General features: G+C 41.8%; 1 protein-coding gene and 1 pseudogene across 1 annotated transcript in view; both read left to right on the top strand.

Moving 5' to 3' along the window:
- LOC112439271 (translation machinery-associated protein 7-like) lies at window positions 1–746 on the top strand (annotated as a pseudogene).
- An 8,936-nt stretch (window positions 747–9,682) lies between these two features.
- The window catches only part of GNB4 (G protein subunit beta 4), a 55,375-nt gene continuing 52,061 nt past the window's right edge, over window positions 9,683–12,996 (top strand). Inside the window, exon 1 of the mRNA XM_034957751.3 lies at window positions 9,683–9,826. The gene's annotated coding sequence lies outside the window, so the exon portion shown is untranslated. The remainder of the gene's footprint in view (window positions 9,827–12,996) is intronic.

Raw genomic sequence — 12,996 nt, 5'->3', positions numbered from 1 at the left:
ATGTCCAGTCGCTAAGGTGGCAAGAAGCCCTTGAAACAGCCCAAGACGCAGGCCAAGGAGATGGACGAGGAAGATGAGGCTTTTAAGCAGAAACAAAAAGAGGAGCAGAAGGAACTCGAGGAGCTGAAAGTGAAGGCCAGAAAGAAGGGGCCCCTGGACACAGGTGGAATTAAGAAATCTGGCAAAAAGTAAGCTGTTCCTTGTGCCTGAGTCGATGGTGACCATTGATTTCATTCGTATTTAAACATCTGTATTCCCTGCCATAATGTCTTTTGCCACCTACAGCTGGAATGAAGTGTTGTCTTGGAGCCTGTTGTACATTTAAGAATAAGCTTTTGTAAAAATAAAAAATAAAAGATAAAAAATTATATATTACTATAGAAGAGCTTGGTGGCCATACCTGTAGTCCCAGCTACTTGGGAGGCTGAGGTAGGAGGATCGCTTGAGTCCAGGAATTTGAGTCCAGTGTGAGCAACATAGTGAGACTCTATCTTTAAAAATAATAATAAAAAAAGGATGATTTAGGTATGCAAAAAGGCAAAGTTAAGAGTAAGAGTTTGGTTTTTAAAATAAAAGAAAAAAGAGCAAATCTATAGTAAGTTTTATTTTTAGAGCTGCTGCTTTATCAACTAAACCAAGATGAAACACTTATTCATAAGATGACAAAATTTTTTTTCTTCTTAAATTCATTTCTGAGTTAATACATATCTGACTCATTGTCACCAAAGAGGAACCTTCTTGCAGAGATTTGTGCAGCTGCCCTAGGGTCAGTCTCTACAGAAAATACACTTACCTTCATGCAATGCTAATAATGTAAATGTTAGTTGAAATCTGATTTTGATTATAAATAAGATTTTATAAAAATTGACAAGTGGACTAGAATTTTCTTTGCCAAAGTGAGATTTTTAACAATGAGGTTTCCAGTTTCTTGAGAAAATACAAACTCCCTAACACAGACTCATTTGCAATGAGAACGTCCATGAAACTCAGAAAGTAAGATGGAGCAGTGCAAATATCTGTAACAAGAAATAAGGCCACAATGCAGAAAAAGCAGGATTAATGTCATTCTGATTCAAAGCTTTTAAGCTTGGAAATCCATCTGACAGAAAGGATAAGAACTCAAGTTTATTTCAGTTGAAGCAAAACAGGAAGAACAATAAGTAGCTAATCCTGATAATGGGAAAAGAGGGGAAAAGATTAGCTGAGCAATTGATGTTTCCAGATTGAATGAATTGGTGAAGTCTCTGGGATTTGGGTTAAATGTTGGGGCAAATTGGGTGAGGATGGGATGGTTAAATTCACCTACCTGATTTTTGTTTATGAGATCCAACTGGTGAGACAGAGAAACTTCTGAGGCATTCATTTACTGGAGACTCTGCTCTGATTTATTTAGCAGGAAATAAAATATTCGTAATGAAACCTAAATGAAAGCAGTTGTGGAGCTGTTGGAAGGTAGGCTTCTTTTTTTTTTCTTGCTTTTTTTTTTTTTCTTTTTTTTGGTGAGATGGAGATTTACTCTTGTTGCCCAGGCTGGAGTGCAATGGCATGATCTTGGCTCACCGCATCCTCTGCCTCCCAGGTTCAAGCGATTCTCCTGCCTCAGCCTCCCGAGTAGCTGGGATTACAGGCATGTGTCACCAAGCCCGGCTAATTTTGTATTTTTAGTGCAGACAGGGTTTCACTGTGTTGCCCAGGCTGATCTCGAACTCCTGACCTCAGATAATCTGCCCACCTAGGCCTCCCAAAGTGCTGGGATTACAGGCGTGAGCCACTGCACCCGGCCGGAAGGTAGGCTTCTAAGAGCAGGAATAGGAACACACCCAAGCATCAGGTCAGAAAGTTCTGGCTCCATATGTCTGTGCCACCATTTACCAGCTGTTTGATTGAATATAGGAGAGTCGCAGGGGCTGCAGTGTTGCTGAAGCATTCTGGAGTTTCATTTGCACAGCGAGCACACTCTTTCCTTAGGTTGTCTAGCTACTGTGGTAGCTTGGAGGACTTGAAGATGGGGGATTGGGAAGAGTAAGGAGGACCTGACCTCCCCACGCCTACCCCTGGCACTGCCTCAAGACCTTGAGCAAGATGCTCAATTCTCTGAGCCTAAATCTCCCCTTTGCACAACGGGAATAATAATATTCCCTTACAAATCTGTTGTATGTAGTAAATGAGGTTAATTAATGTGAAGTGCTGTCTCCTAAATGCTCCATAAATGTATGTTAAATGTAAAAGATATCAAAGGGGAAATACTAAAGTAGGAAATTTGTTTAAAAGCAGATTGTTTCTGTTAAAAAATTCTCAATTCTGCACTGTTCCTAGATGAGTTCTGATATCTATTTTCAGATATAGTTAGCCTTCCATATCTTCTGCATCCTTAGATTCAATCAACCTCGGGACAAAAATATTTGAAAAAAATTAAAAATAATAATAGAACAATAAAAAGAATATAAAAATTTAAAAACACAGCCTAGCAACTATTTACACAGCATTTATATTGTATCACAGGTATTATAAGTAATTTAGAGATGATTTAAAGTATACAGGAGGATATGTGTAGGATATGCAAATACCATGCCATTTTATATCAGGTACATGAGCATCCTCAGATTTTGGTATCCGCGGGGGTCCTGGAACCAATATGCCAAGGATACAGAGGGACGAATATACTTAGCCCTAATAGTTAATAATAGTTTTTTGTTTTTGCTTTTGCCAAAGACATTTTAAAGAAGAGAAAAGCAGTTCTTGTTTAAATCATCATTACCCTGCCAATACTGTGGCTCCAATTCAAAGGGCTGTGTTTTCCCAAAGAACACTTAAAAACTGCGGACTTTATCACACTATGAGAGCAGAAGCTGGTTTCTCTCACTCCTGGTCCCTGAGGAGAGTGAATTGCTCCAGAAGCCCTTATTTGCTGCTGTCATTTGGATGGTGAAGTGGTAGAGCAACTCCCCTGCTCCTCCCCACATCACATTAAGAACTAAAATGGGCTGGGCGCGGTGGCTCACGCCTGTAATCCCAGCACTTTGGGAGGCCGAGGCGGGTGGATCATGAGATCAGGAGTTCAAGACCAGCCTGGTCAATATGGTGAAACCCCGTCTGTACTGAAAATACAAAAATTACCTGAGCGTGGTGGCAGGCACCTGTAATTCCAGCTACTCAGGAGGCTGAGGCAGGAGAATTGCTTGAACCTGGGAGGTGGAGGTTGCAGTGAGCCGAGATTGCGCCACTGCACTCCAGCCTGGGTGAGAGAGCAAGACTCTGTCTTAAAAAAAAAAAAAAAAAAAAAAAAAAGAACTAAAATGACAGCACAAGGAAACATGAAGCTGTAAAGGTAGCTCAGTGCTCAAATGTTACTACCTCGAAGTGAAAGGAAAATTGTAAAAACCGTCCCAAGTCTTGGAACTCATGTCCCACTTCCACCCCACGTTGACTATCTCACCTGCCAGGAAAAGATTCCACTCCTAGAAGCATTAATGTTGAACCAAGCATTTTGTTAGCCTGACTCTATTTGTTCTTAAATAGATACGAAGATACCTTTTTATCTGAGAGCGCAGTAACTACTTACAGAAGAATGAATGAATGCAGCTCCCAGAGACTGTCCTTAGAGTTCTGCATTCATTTGCTCCCTCATTAATTGAAGAAAATTGGTGGGTGCATGTGCTGTGCTAAGACTGTGGCTAGAATGTGATAAGAAATGAGTGAGACCCCGGAGACAGAGTCTGGCATAAAATAGTCATCCAATTATAAACCTCCGAATCATACAAAGTACTGTATTACATTCTAGGCACTACAAAATGAGCATAATTATACAAAGGGGAAAACCAGTGGAATGTAGCTTTAATACATCACACACTCTACCTGAACTGAATTTGCTATCATTAACAATTTCACTTAGAATTTAAATGGGCTTTTGAAAACATGAGTTGGATATCCTGGTCCATTTAGAGAAAATGGCTAAAGGAAGTCTGAATTCATGAATCCTTTTTCTCTTAAATATTCCTTGGGGTAAGAAGAGGCATTCAAAATTATTCTCTTGATCTTAGAGTTTTGTTCTAAAGAGCAGGTTCTTTAATTTTTTGTTTGTTTGTTTATGTTACTGAGATGGGCATTTCTACCAACAAATAAACATGTTTAGAGTAAGAGTTGGTCCGCAGGGCTCCTTTTCATCTTTTCTTACCTCCTAAATAGAGTCTGAAGTCTGGTCTATGTGGCTTGGTATCAGTTCAAAGCAATCGTTTCCATCAGAAAACTATTTGCCAAATGGATAAACCAACTGTGGTACTTCCATACCATGGAACGCTGCGCAGCAGTAAGAAAGAACCAAAGTGTTATGCTAAGTGAGAAAAGACAGTCTCGAAAGGTCACATACTGTATGGTTCCACTTATATGATAATCTCAAAAAGACAGAACTCTAGGGTCAGAGGACAAATCAATGATTGCCAAGAGTCATGGTAGGGAAGAGAGGTGACTATAATTAAGGCTGTAAATGGATTTGGGGAGTGATGGAACTGTTCTGATTATAATGATAATTACATGAATCTGTACATGTGTTCAAAATCACAGTACTGCACACTAAAAGAAAAAAAGGTCAATTTTACAGTATAAGTTTTAAAATCAAAGCAAAGCCAAAACAAATTCGTAAGGAAAACAAGATGTTTTCCATTGTTTGAAATATCTAACAGAACATATTAGCGTAAATGAAATCAATGCTCTATGGGAGGAAGGAATGGAAAGACAGAATCTTAGATTGTTGGATTCTCATAGATTATTAATCCAGGGTTAGCAAATGTGCTTGTGGCAGATTATATTTCTGAAGTTAGCTGCAATGATATGTGGCATTCAACATGTTCCTCTAGATAAGTCTATCCAGCCTGGGGAACATGGTGAAACCCCGTCTCTACAAAAATACAAAAAAATTAGCTGTATGTGGTGGCACATGCCTATAATCCCACCTACTCAGGAGGCTCGAGAATCACCTGAAGTTGCAATGAGCTGAGATTGCGCCACTGCACTCCACCCTCAGTGACGGAGCGAGATCTTGTCTAAAAAAAAAAAAAAAAAAAAAAAGTCTATGTCCCTATTACATGAATTTGTGACTGCCTAGACCAAGTGAGGATAGTGGAAGCAACACTATGTGATTGCTGAGGCTAAGTCTAAAAATGCTATGCATTTCCTCCTTGTTCTCTTGGAACACTTGCTCTTAGAACCCAGCCACTCTAATGCAAGGAATTCCAAGTAGCCCGTGGAAAGCCCTACGTGAAAAGGAACTGAAGTTTCTGCCCACACACCTGGCTGATCTTCCAGCTAGCAGCCAGCACCAACTTGCCAGCCATGTGAGAGTGCCATCTTAATAAGAGTCAAACTATCTGAGCCAGCATGGAACAGAGAACACGTCTGCCAAGCCCTGCCCATGTTGGAAATTCATGAACCAATTAAATAATTGTTGTTGTCCTAATCCACTAAGTTTGGTGACTTGAATAGAGCAATAGATAACTAATATGTCATCTCATTTTTAAACTCATGTTTTTACTCACTTAACAGAAACAGATCAGAGTTCCTTTTGAAAATGTGGTGTTCAGAAGAGTTCTTGGGATGAAATGAAGCTTACAGGGCAAGAGTCCACGATTGATTAGTGAAGTCATCCCCGGACATAGTCTGAGAGATGGCACCAGTGTTGTCTATTTGTCAATCGTATTAGAATTCAGCACCTTCATTTTATATAATTAAGACAGAATGCAGGCAGGGTAAGATCTGCTTAAGATCACACAGACATTTAATACCAGAGCCAAAGCTCTAAATCAAGTCTTCTGATGTGCAGTTTAGTGTTTTTTCACTTTGACATGTCCCTTTCCCGGGACCTGAATTCCCTGATTTCCCTGAATTCCCTGATTCCAGGGACCTGAATGACAGGACATAGAGCAGCAGATATATGCCTGCATGCTTCTAGTTCCCTCTCCCATGCCTGTGACAGATATCATTGACACTCTCTTAAGGTCACTGGGATGCACTTGGATGACAGATTCCAAATTCCCATGGTTAACGAGAACCTGAGTGGAAATAAACAAAAGCTATAACTGATTTGTATCACCAGTGTCAGAGGAGTACAGCAAAGGTGACTCAAAGTACAAACTGTACTTTGATATGGAAAATGCATTGTGTGTGAGCAAGAGGGAAGGCTTTAGGCATGACTACTCTGTATCAAGGATGTCTGTCTGGAACCACACATAGACTGACTTCTTACAGAATCTACTAGGGAATTGCTTCTCATGTCCTTGGGAAACTGTGCTGTAGATCCTGTTAGATAATTTCCATTTAATATTTTATAACTTATTTTGTTGTGGGTGAAATAAAATCTGTTACGGTAGTTACGATGTTGTATGTATATAATTTGGCCTCATTTCAAACACAATAGAATTGGAATGCATACAACACATACAGGGCGGTACTGAAATATTGTACACTTTAATAGCTGTGTTCTTCACGGTGTGCTTGGCATCGTCTGAGAGCAAGGTAGGCTCAGAAAAAAATATAGACCATTTCTAGGGTAAAACTTAAAAGCAGGATATACAAACCTATGGCACTATGGATTACAGGGTAGCTTACTGAGTACAGCATTCAGATTCATCCAATGTAGGACCAAGAGCAGAGCTTCTCTGAACTTGATCATAGTGAAGCAAAACACCCTGCAAAAGAAACTGTAACTAAACTCCTAGAAAAGCAATGACCACTTTCTCCTCTCCTATGATTCTGACTAGCGTGTGGGATGGGGTGAGGTGTGCAGGTTATTTGCATAAAACAAGCAGCCAAGTGCATTCACTCATTTATTTGTTCGTGGAGTACCTAGCAAATGCAAGGTGCTCTGTTAAACACTATGGCAGACACAAAGATGAAACGGACAAGGATTTTGTCTTCAAAGGTTCTCTAGTAGGGACCCCACCATGCTCTCTTAATAGAGTAGGATTTGAGAACATGGGCCTAATGAGTTAGAAATCTAATTATCAGCCAGTGGCACCCAAACAAAAGATCATGGGGCTTAATCCTCAGAAGTAGGATACATCTCTACAATTGTCTACACAAACCAGCAGGCATCAGAAATGTTAATAGCATGCCCCTTCACCTTTCTCTCTGCCTCCCTTCCCAGTCTCTCTCTTTTGTTCTTCGTGGATTTCATTATCATTGGAAGAATCATGAATTGCTGGATCACTGAGACGCATTACTGTGCTCTTATGAAATTATTCCTGATGATAAAATTCTTTTAATCAGCTCTACTTTCAGATTTTCAGTATAGGCTTGTCCTTTAACAAGTAAGTTTTTTTTTTTCCAGAACAATATGCAGCAGGTATGGCAAAACAGAAATACAATATTCTTGGAAGTAGATTCGTTTGGATAATAATTAAACTTTCCTTTTTCTGTACTTGGACTTTATTCTTCTAGTAATTTCTTTGTCTACATTAAATTTTCAGGAAGGTTGACGATATCATTCTTTTAAACTCTTTAAAAGACAGTCAAATTCTTGTTACATCTTTTCAGGTTTTGTATTTTACGTTTAGGAGCTGTTCATTTATATTTCCCCTCATCTTTTCTGGAATAGACTATCTCATTGCTTCCCACTGTGTTTTCCTAAACACCAGCAACTTGTTTTTCAACAAATAATCTTAACCCAACAACCAGCTCTCAAAGCTTTATAACATCTGGTAAATGCTAGTGCACAGGAACAAGGCAGAAAAGAATCTAAAGAAAGAATATGAGGCCGGGATCGGTGGCTCACGCCTGTTAATACCAGCACTTTGGGAGGCCGAGGTGGGCGGATCACCTGAGGTCAGCAGATTGAGACCAGCCTGGTCAACACGGTGAAACCCCGTCTCTACTAAAAATACAAAAAATCAGCTGGGCGTGGTGGCTTGTGCCTGTAATCCCAGACTTGGGAGGCTGAGACACGAGAATCGCTTGAATCCTGGAGGTGGAGGTTGCAGTGAGCTGACATCACATCACCGCACAGTGACTCCGTCTCAAAACAAAAAAACAAAAAAACAAATAAAAAAAAGAAAGAATGTGGGCTTTGGAGTTGATCCAATCTGATGTCATGCAGGGCTCTACCAATACCTTCGTGACTCTCATAAATTAATCTTACCAGGGCATCAGTTTGCTTATCTGTAAAATGGGGATAAAATTCACACTTCAAGGTAATTATGAGGATTAAGTACAGTATAAGAAAGCAGAGAGCATGGTCCGTAATAGGCACTCTTTAACAATTTCCCTTTGCTTCCTCCTAAAAACGACAATGATAAAACTCAGGATTTAATCATTAAAACATAAATAGTTACAGATGCAAAACACTCATGTCCCAACGAGCTCTTCTGACACTTTGATATGCAGAATATTTGGCATTTCTTTCTTCTTAATGGAAAAATGCTCCTAATATTAGTAAAAATGAAAATTTTGGGGGAAAAATTATCCACAGTTTATCTGTGGATAAAGAAAATAGAAACAGCTGCTTCTATTTTTGTCATGGCCTGGCTTTTATACAAAACGGTCACATTTTCCCCACAGTCACAAACAGGGTGTGTTTATCATGGCATCACCTCTTTCAAGGGACTAATAGATTTATTCCAGGTGATAGTGGGAAGCAGCTACAGAAGGAGGATTGGAAGGCTGAGGGGGTGTTAAAGTTATCTGATGATATTGTTCGAACCTTTCTCCGGCACAGAAACTCCACAAAGAACTCCTCTGCAGTTTTCGCTACCCAGGGCTGTTTCTTTAAATTGTTTGACGTCAGAGAAGGAATGCTATAGCAACAGTCTGTCAAACTGGAATTAACTCAGAAGAAAAATGGGGGTGGGGAGAGGAAAAATGCTCCCAGGCGGTACTGACTTCAGAGGAAGCAAACTGGATAGATGCATTTATTTTATGACATTTTAAACATAAAACACCCAGATAAATGTGGAAAAAAAAAAAACTCGATTGAGATGCATGTGGTGTTTAACTCATGCGGAGAAGAGCGACTTGGCAGGGATATCTGGAAGGCCTTCCAGTTTTATCAATGACAATAGGAACAATAACTTCCAAGTATTGGCCATTTATTTGGAGGCAGGCTTCGTGCAAACATCACTTCATTTAATATGCTTAGCACCTTTATGAGGCAGGTATCAGTATCTTTATTTTGGCGATGACGAAACTTAGGCCCGAGACGGTACACGGTCCTATAACTAGTGATGGAAGAGCGGGGACTGCAACGCAAGGTTGTGCAACTCTGGGCTTCAGTTTACTTTCTGACATTTAGAATTCCGGAATGGGAAACCTAAATGGGACCTTTGGGGTCTTCTAGCTCTGCCCTTCGATCCTGCTAACAAGCAAACTGGCGCCTGTCACCGCCGGAAAGGAAACTGGCCACGCCACTTAGACGGGCGCTACATAGCAGCGTGCCCCGGCGCCACACCAACAAGAAAACGAAACCGCCCGGGAATGAATGTTTTTCTTCTCCTTCTGGCAGGAAACGAGAGAGAAAATAGGAAGCAGAAGCTGCGCGCGGCGCCCGCTCCCTTCGCCCCCCGCCCGGGCTGCGCGCGCTCCGAGGGTCTGCGCGTCCCCGGCACGTCCCCGCCGGGCCCGCGCGCCTCGTGCCTCGCGCCTCGCGCCTCCAGCCACGTCCCCGCCCCGGCTCCGGCGCGCCGCGGAGTTGGCTGCTGGGAGGTGCGGGACTGGGTGTGGCCGGCGGCTCTGGTCTCGGCGGTCCGCTGCGCTCTCCACGCCGGCTCCGCGCTCCAGGGGCTGCTGAGCGTCCAGCGGACCCCGGCAGCGCGCGGTCGACGCGGGCCTGAGCTCCCTCCAGGTAGGCGGCGAGCTCGCGAGCGGCGGCTCGTCGGTGCGCCCCGCAAAGCGATCCCGGGCTTCTCGCAGGGACGTGGGGCGCCGCGAGCCACCCCTGCGGAACGGGGCCCGGGTGACGGCGCGGGGCGGGGCGGGTCTCCCCTGGCTCCGAGACTGAGGGCTCGGGCGGCCGACGCTGCCCGGGAGGGACGGGGAGGGCGCGCCTGTGTCGCGCCCGTGTCGCGCCCCGCTGCCGCGCGGGAACTGGCCCCACGACCGCCGGCGCAGGCACTTCCCGGGCGGTCCAGACCGCTCGCCCCGGGCAGCGAGGAACGGTCGGCGGTCCAAGTCCTGCAGACCCCCCGGGTTTCTCGTCACTCCCCGAGGCCTCCTTCCAGGAACTCAGAGCACGAACCCGTGCGTGCCCCCAAAATAGCGGGTATTCGGGACTGCCCAGCAGGGCTGTTGGGTGGAGAGTACTGGGAAGACTCATAAAAGTTCTACGCTGAGTCCAAAATTAGTCCAGTGGTTTTGTTTCCGATTTATTTTGGAAATGATATAATGTCCAGAGTTTGAGGATGGGAGGGGATTGATGAATTTTGAATACTTGTGAGTTCAGTACAATAAAAAGTGTTTTCCTTTTCTCTCCACCTTTTTCTGCTTCAGAACACAGATGATTGCCATATACTTTGATATGTATTGCTATTCGCTAAGGGAACATTGAATTTTCAAAAGTTTGAAACCAGGCTTTCATTTGTTTATACAAGCAATACTTTGTTATTTTGCGTCTCCTTGTGTTCCCTTTTCTCCCACTCCTTCCCTTTCTCTTTCCATAAAGGATAAGGATGCATCTTTCTCCCTCTCAGCCACCGACAAAGTAGCTTGGCGTGTGGATTAGCGGGAAGTTTTCTTAAAACGTTTAAAATTTAATTGTTGATTAGAACTTTTATTATGAGTCCGTCTCAGTGTTGCAAACAGAGTTTATGACCATTAAGTACATCTTCTAGGACAGAGACAGAACACACGCTACTTAATTTAAGATGGGAGGGAAGTTATTTCTAGTCGGAGAGGAGGACGGCTGATTAGGTGCATTCAAAATTGTGTGCTTCGAGTCTCTGCCATTGTTCATTTTAATACTCTTCAGTGTGGGGCTTTTGGTTTACTACTGATCCTAGGCTCTGAAAATTTACTGTATATTTCAGTATGTGGCTTAAAGACATTTTAAGATTTTCCATGTTGCATTTTGGTTTGTAGATGAATTTGAAACTGAAATAGAAACTTTTAAAATATCATCTTATTGAACGTTGTCAACCCTCTGTATATACATTTATAAAACTGATTGATACAGCTTGTGATATTTTAGGTTGGTTCAACTCTTTGTGGGCCCATAAACATTATTTAGGAAGTTATTCTGAGTCTTTGGCCTTTGTTAACCTGTAGAATTGTTTCTTTTAAACAATTGGCATGTAAGTATGTCAGCACATACTTTTACACTTTAAAAATAGACTCTGGGGCAATTTGAAAATTAAGAATTGGAACTAAGTGTTGGACATTCTTCTGCCCTTACCAAATACTGCCTGAGATGGTGTGATTTCTCTTAGGCATGTTACTGAAGTCAGCTGGCTGTATCATCAGTTTCTTTACCTTGCTGACTATTTTAATCTGCGTCTGTTATGGACTTATTTATTAAAATATCTCTTCTGGGCTGGGGCAGTGCTGTAAGTTATTCTACTTATATCTCACAGTAACACCATTATCTACTTCCACAGGTAAGGAAATTGTCTGTGAGGTTTTAAGTAACTTGGCAGTGGTCATGTAGGCGTTAGGTAACTCAACTGGGATTCAAAGCAAGACCCCTCTGTTTCCAAAGTCCATGTTCTTTCCCCTGAGCCATATTAACTTAGTTCGAGGGCATGAGGAGTGACCCTCAATTACTCATTAGCATGTGTGTAAAATATCCAAGACATGCCAGAAGCATGTTTGTTTTTCCAGCATGATCATTATTGTCTGTCCCATGTTTTTATACAGCTTCTCAGATCAGCCATTCTCTTCTCACCACTCTACTCCTAGTTAAATGTCTTGTTCCAAGTTCAAAACCTCCCTTTTGCCAGGGCACAGTGTATCCTATTGATATTAATAGGTAGTGATGGCTTAATTATCTTGATAAAACAATAACTCCATTTTAATGTGGGTTCTCTAGAGATAGAGTTATAACTAATTTGGAAGGTTACAAACAGGATTGCCGTCAATTTTGGGATATGAGAACCCTTTGATATCCCTCAAATTAAACTAGAGGATATTTTGATGGATATTTCCCTCTGCAATTTATCATACTCTTTCCTGCACCTTCAGTTTGTCAGTTACTACAGAATCATTTACATTATTGTACAGTCTACCATTTTAAAATAAAATGGTTTCTTGATCCAGTGTTCTGCTTCAGTGACTGCCTCATTTCTTTTTATTTATTTATTTTTATAAATAGAAGCGGGATCTCACTGTGTTGCCCAGGCTGGTCTTGAACTCTGGGGCTCAAGCAATCCACCCACCTCAGCCTCCCAAAGTGTTAGGATTACAGGCGTGAGCCACGGCGTCTGGCCCTGCCTCATTTCTCTACCTCACCTTGAGGAAGCGTAGTTTTTTGACAGAACAAAAAATAAATACAGGAGTGAGAACCAGAAACTAATTAGTTACCTACAGGCACCGGGTAGGAACTGAGTAAATGGGAACAACAGAAGGAATGGCCTTGTTCTGAATGTACTTTTTTGCATAGTTTTGAGTTTTGGAAACTGTTAGTCTTTTTTATGTTCAAAAATAAAATTAACAAGATGTGGAGAGTGGGACTCCAAAACAATACAAACAGCAACAACAAACCGTGTATTTATGTGAATAATATAAACTCCCAGAAGAAAAAAAAAAAAAAAGTAAGTTTTGAGCACAGGATTAAAGATTAAAGAACTGAAAAAATAATCTTGAACTCTGTGTAGTAGGCTATTAGTTGTATGGTAGAGGTGTAGCAATTCTGAAACTATTTTGTGTGCATTATAGGATTGAGCAAATGAGTAAATTCATTGATATTTTGGGAACTGGGGTTTTCAGTGTGGAAGAAGAGAAATAAAAATATGAAACAGGCCAGGCGCGGTGGCTCACACCTGTAATCCCAGCACTGGGAGAAATGAAAAATTAAAAATAAAA

The sequence above is a fragment of the Pan paniscus genome, chromosome 2 (genome assembly GCF_029289425.2).
Source record: "Pan paniscus chromosome 2, NHGRI_mPanPan1-v2.0_pri, whole genome shotgun sequence".
Lineage (NCBI taxonomy): Eukaryota > Metazoa > Chordata > Mammalia > Primates > Hominidae > Pan > Pan paniscus.
Note: the sequence above shows the minus strand (reverse complement) of the source record. Positions and strands in the feature narration are given on the sequence as shown.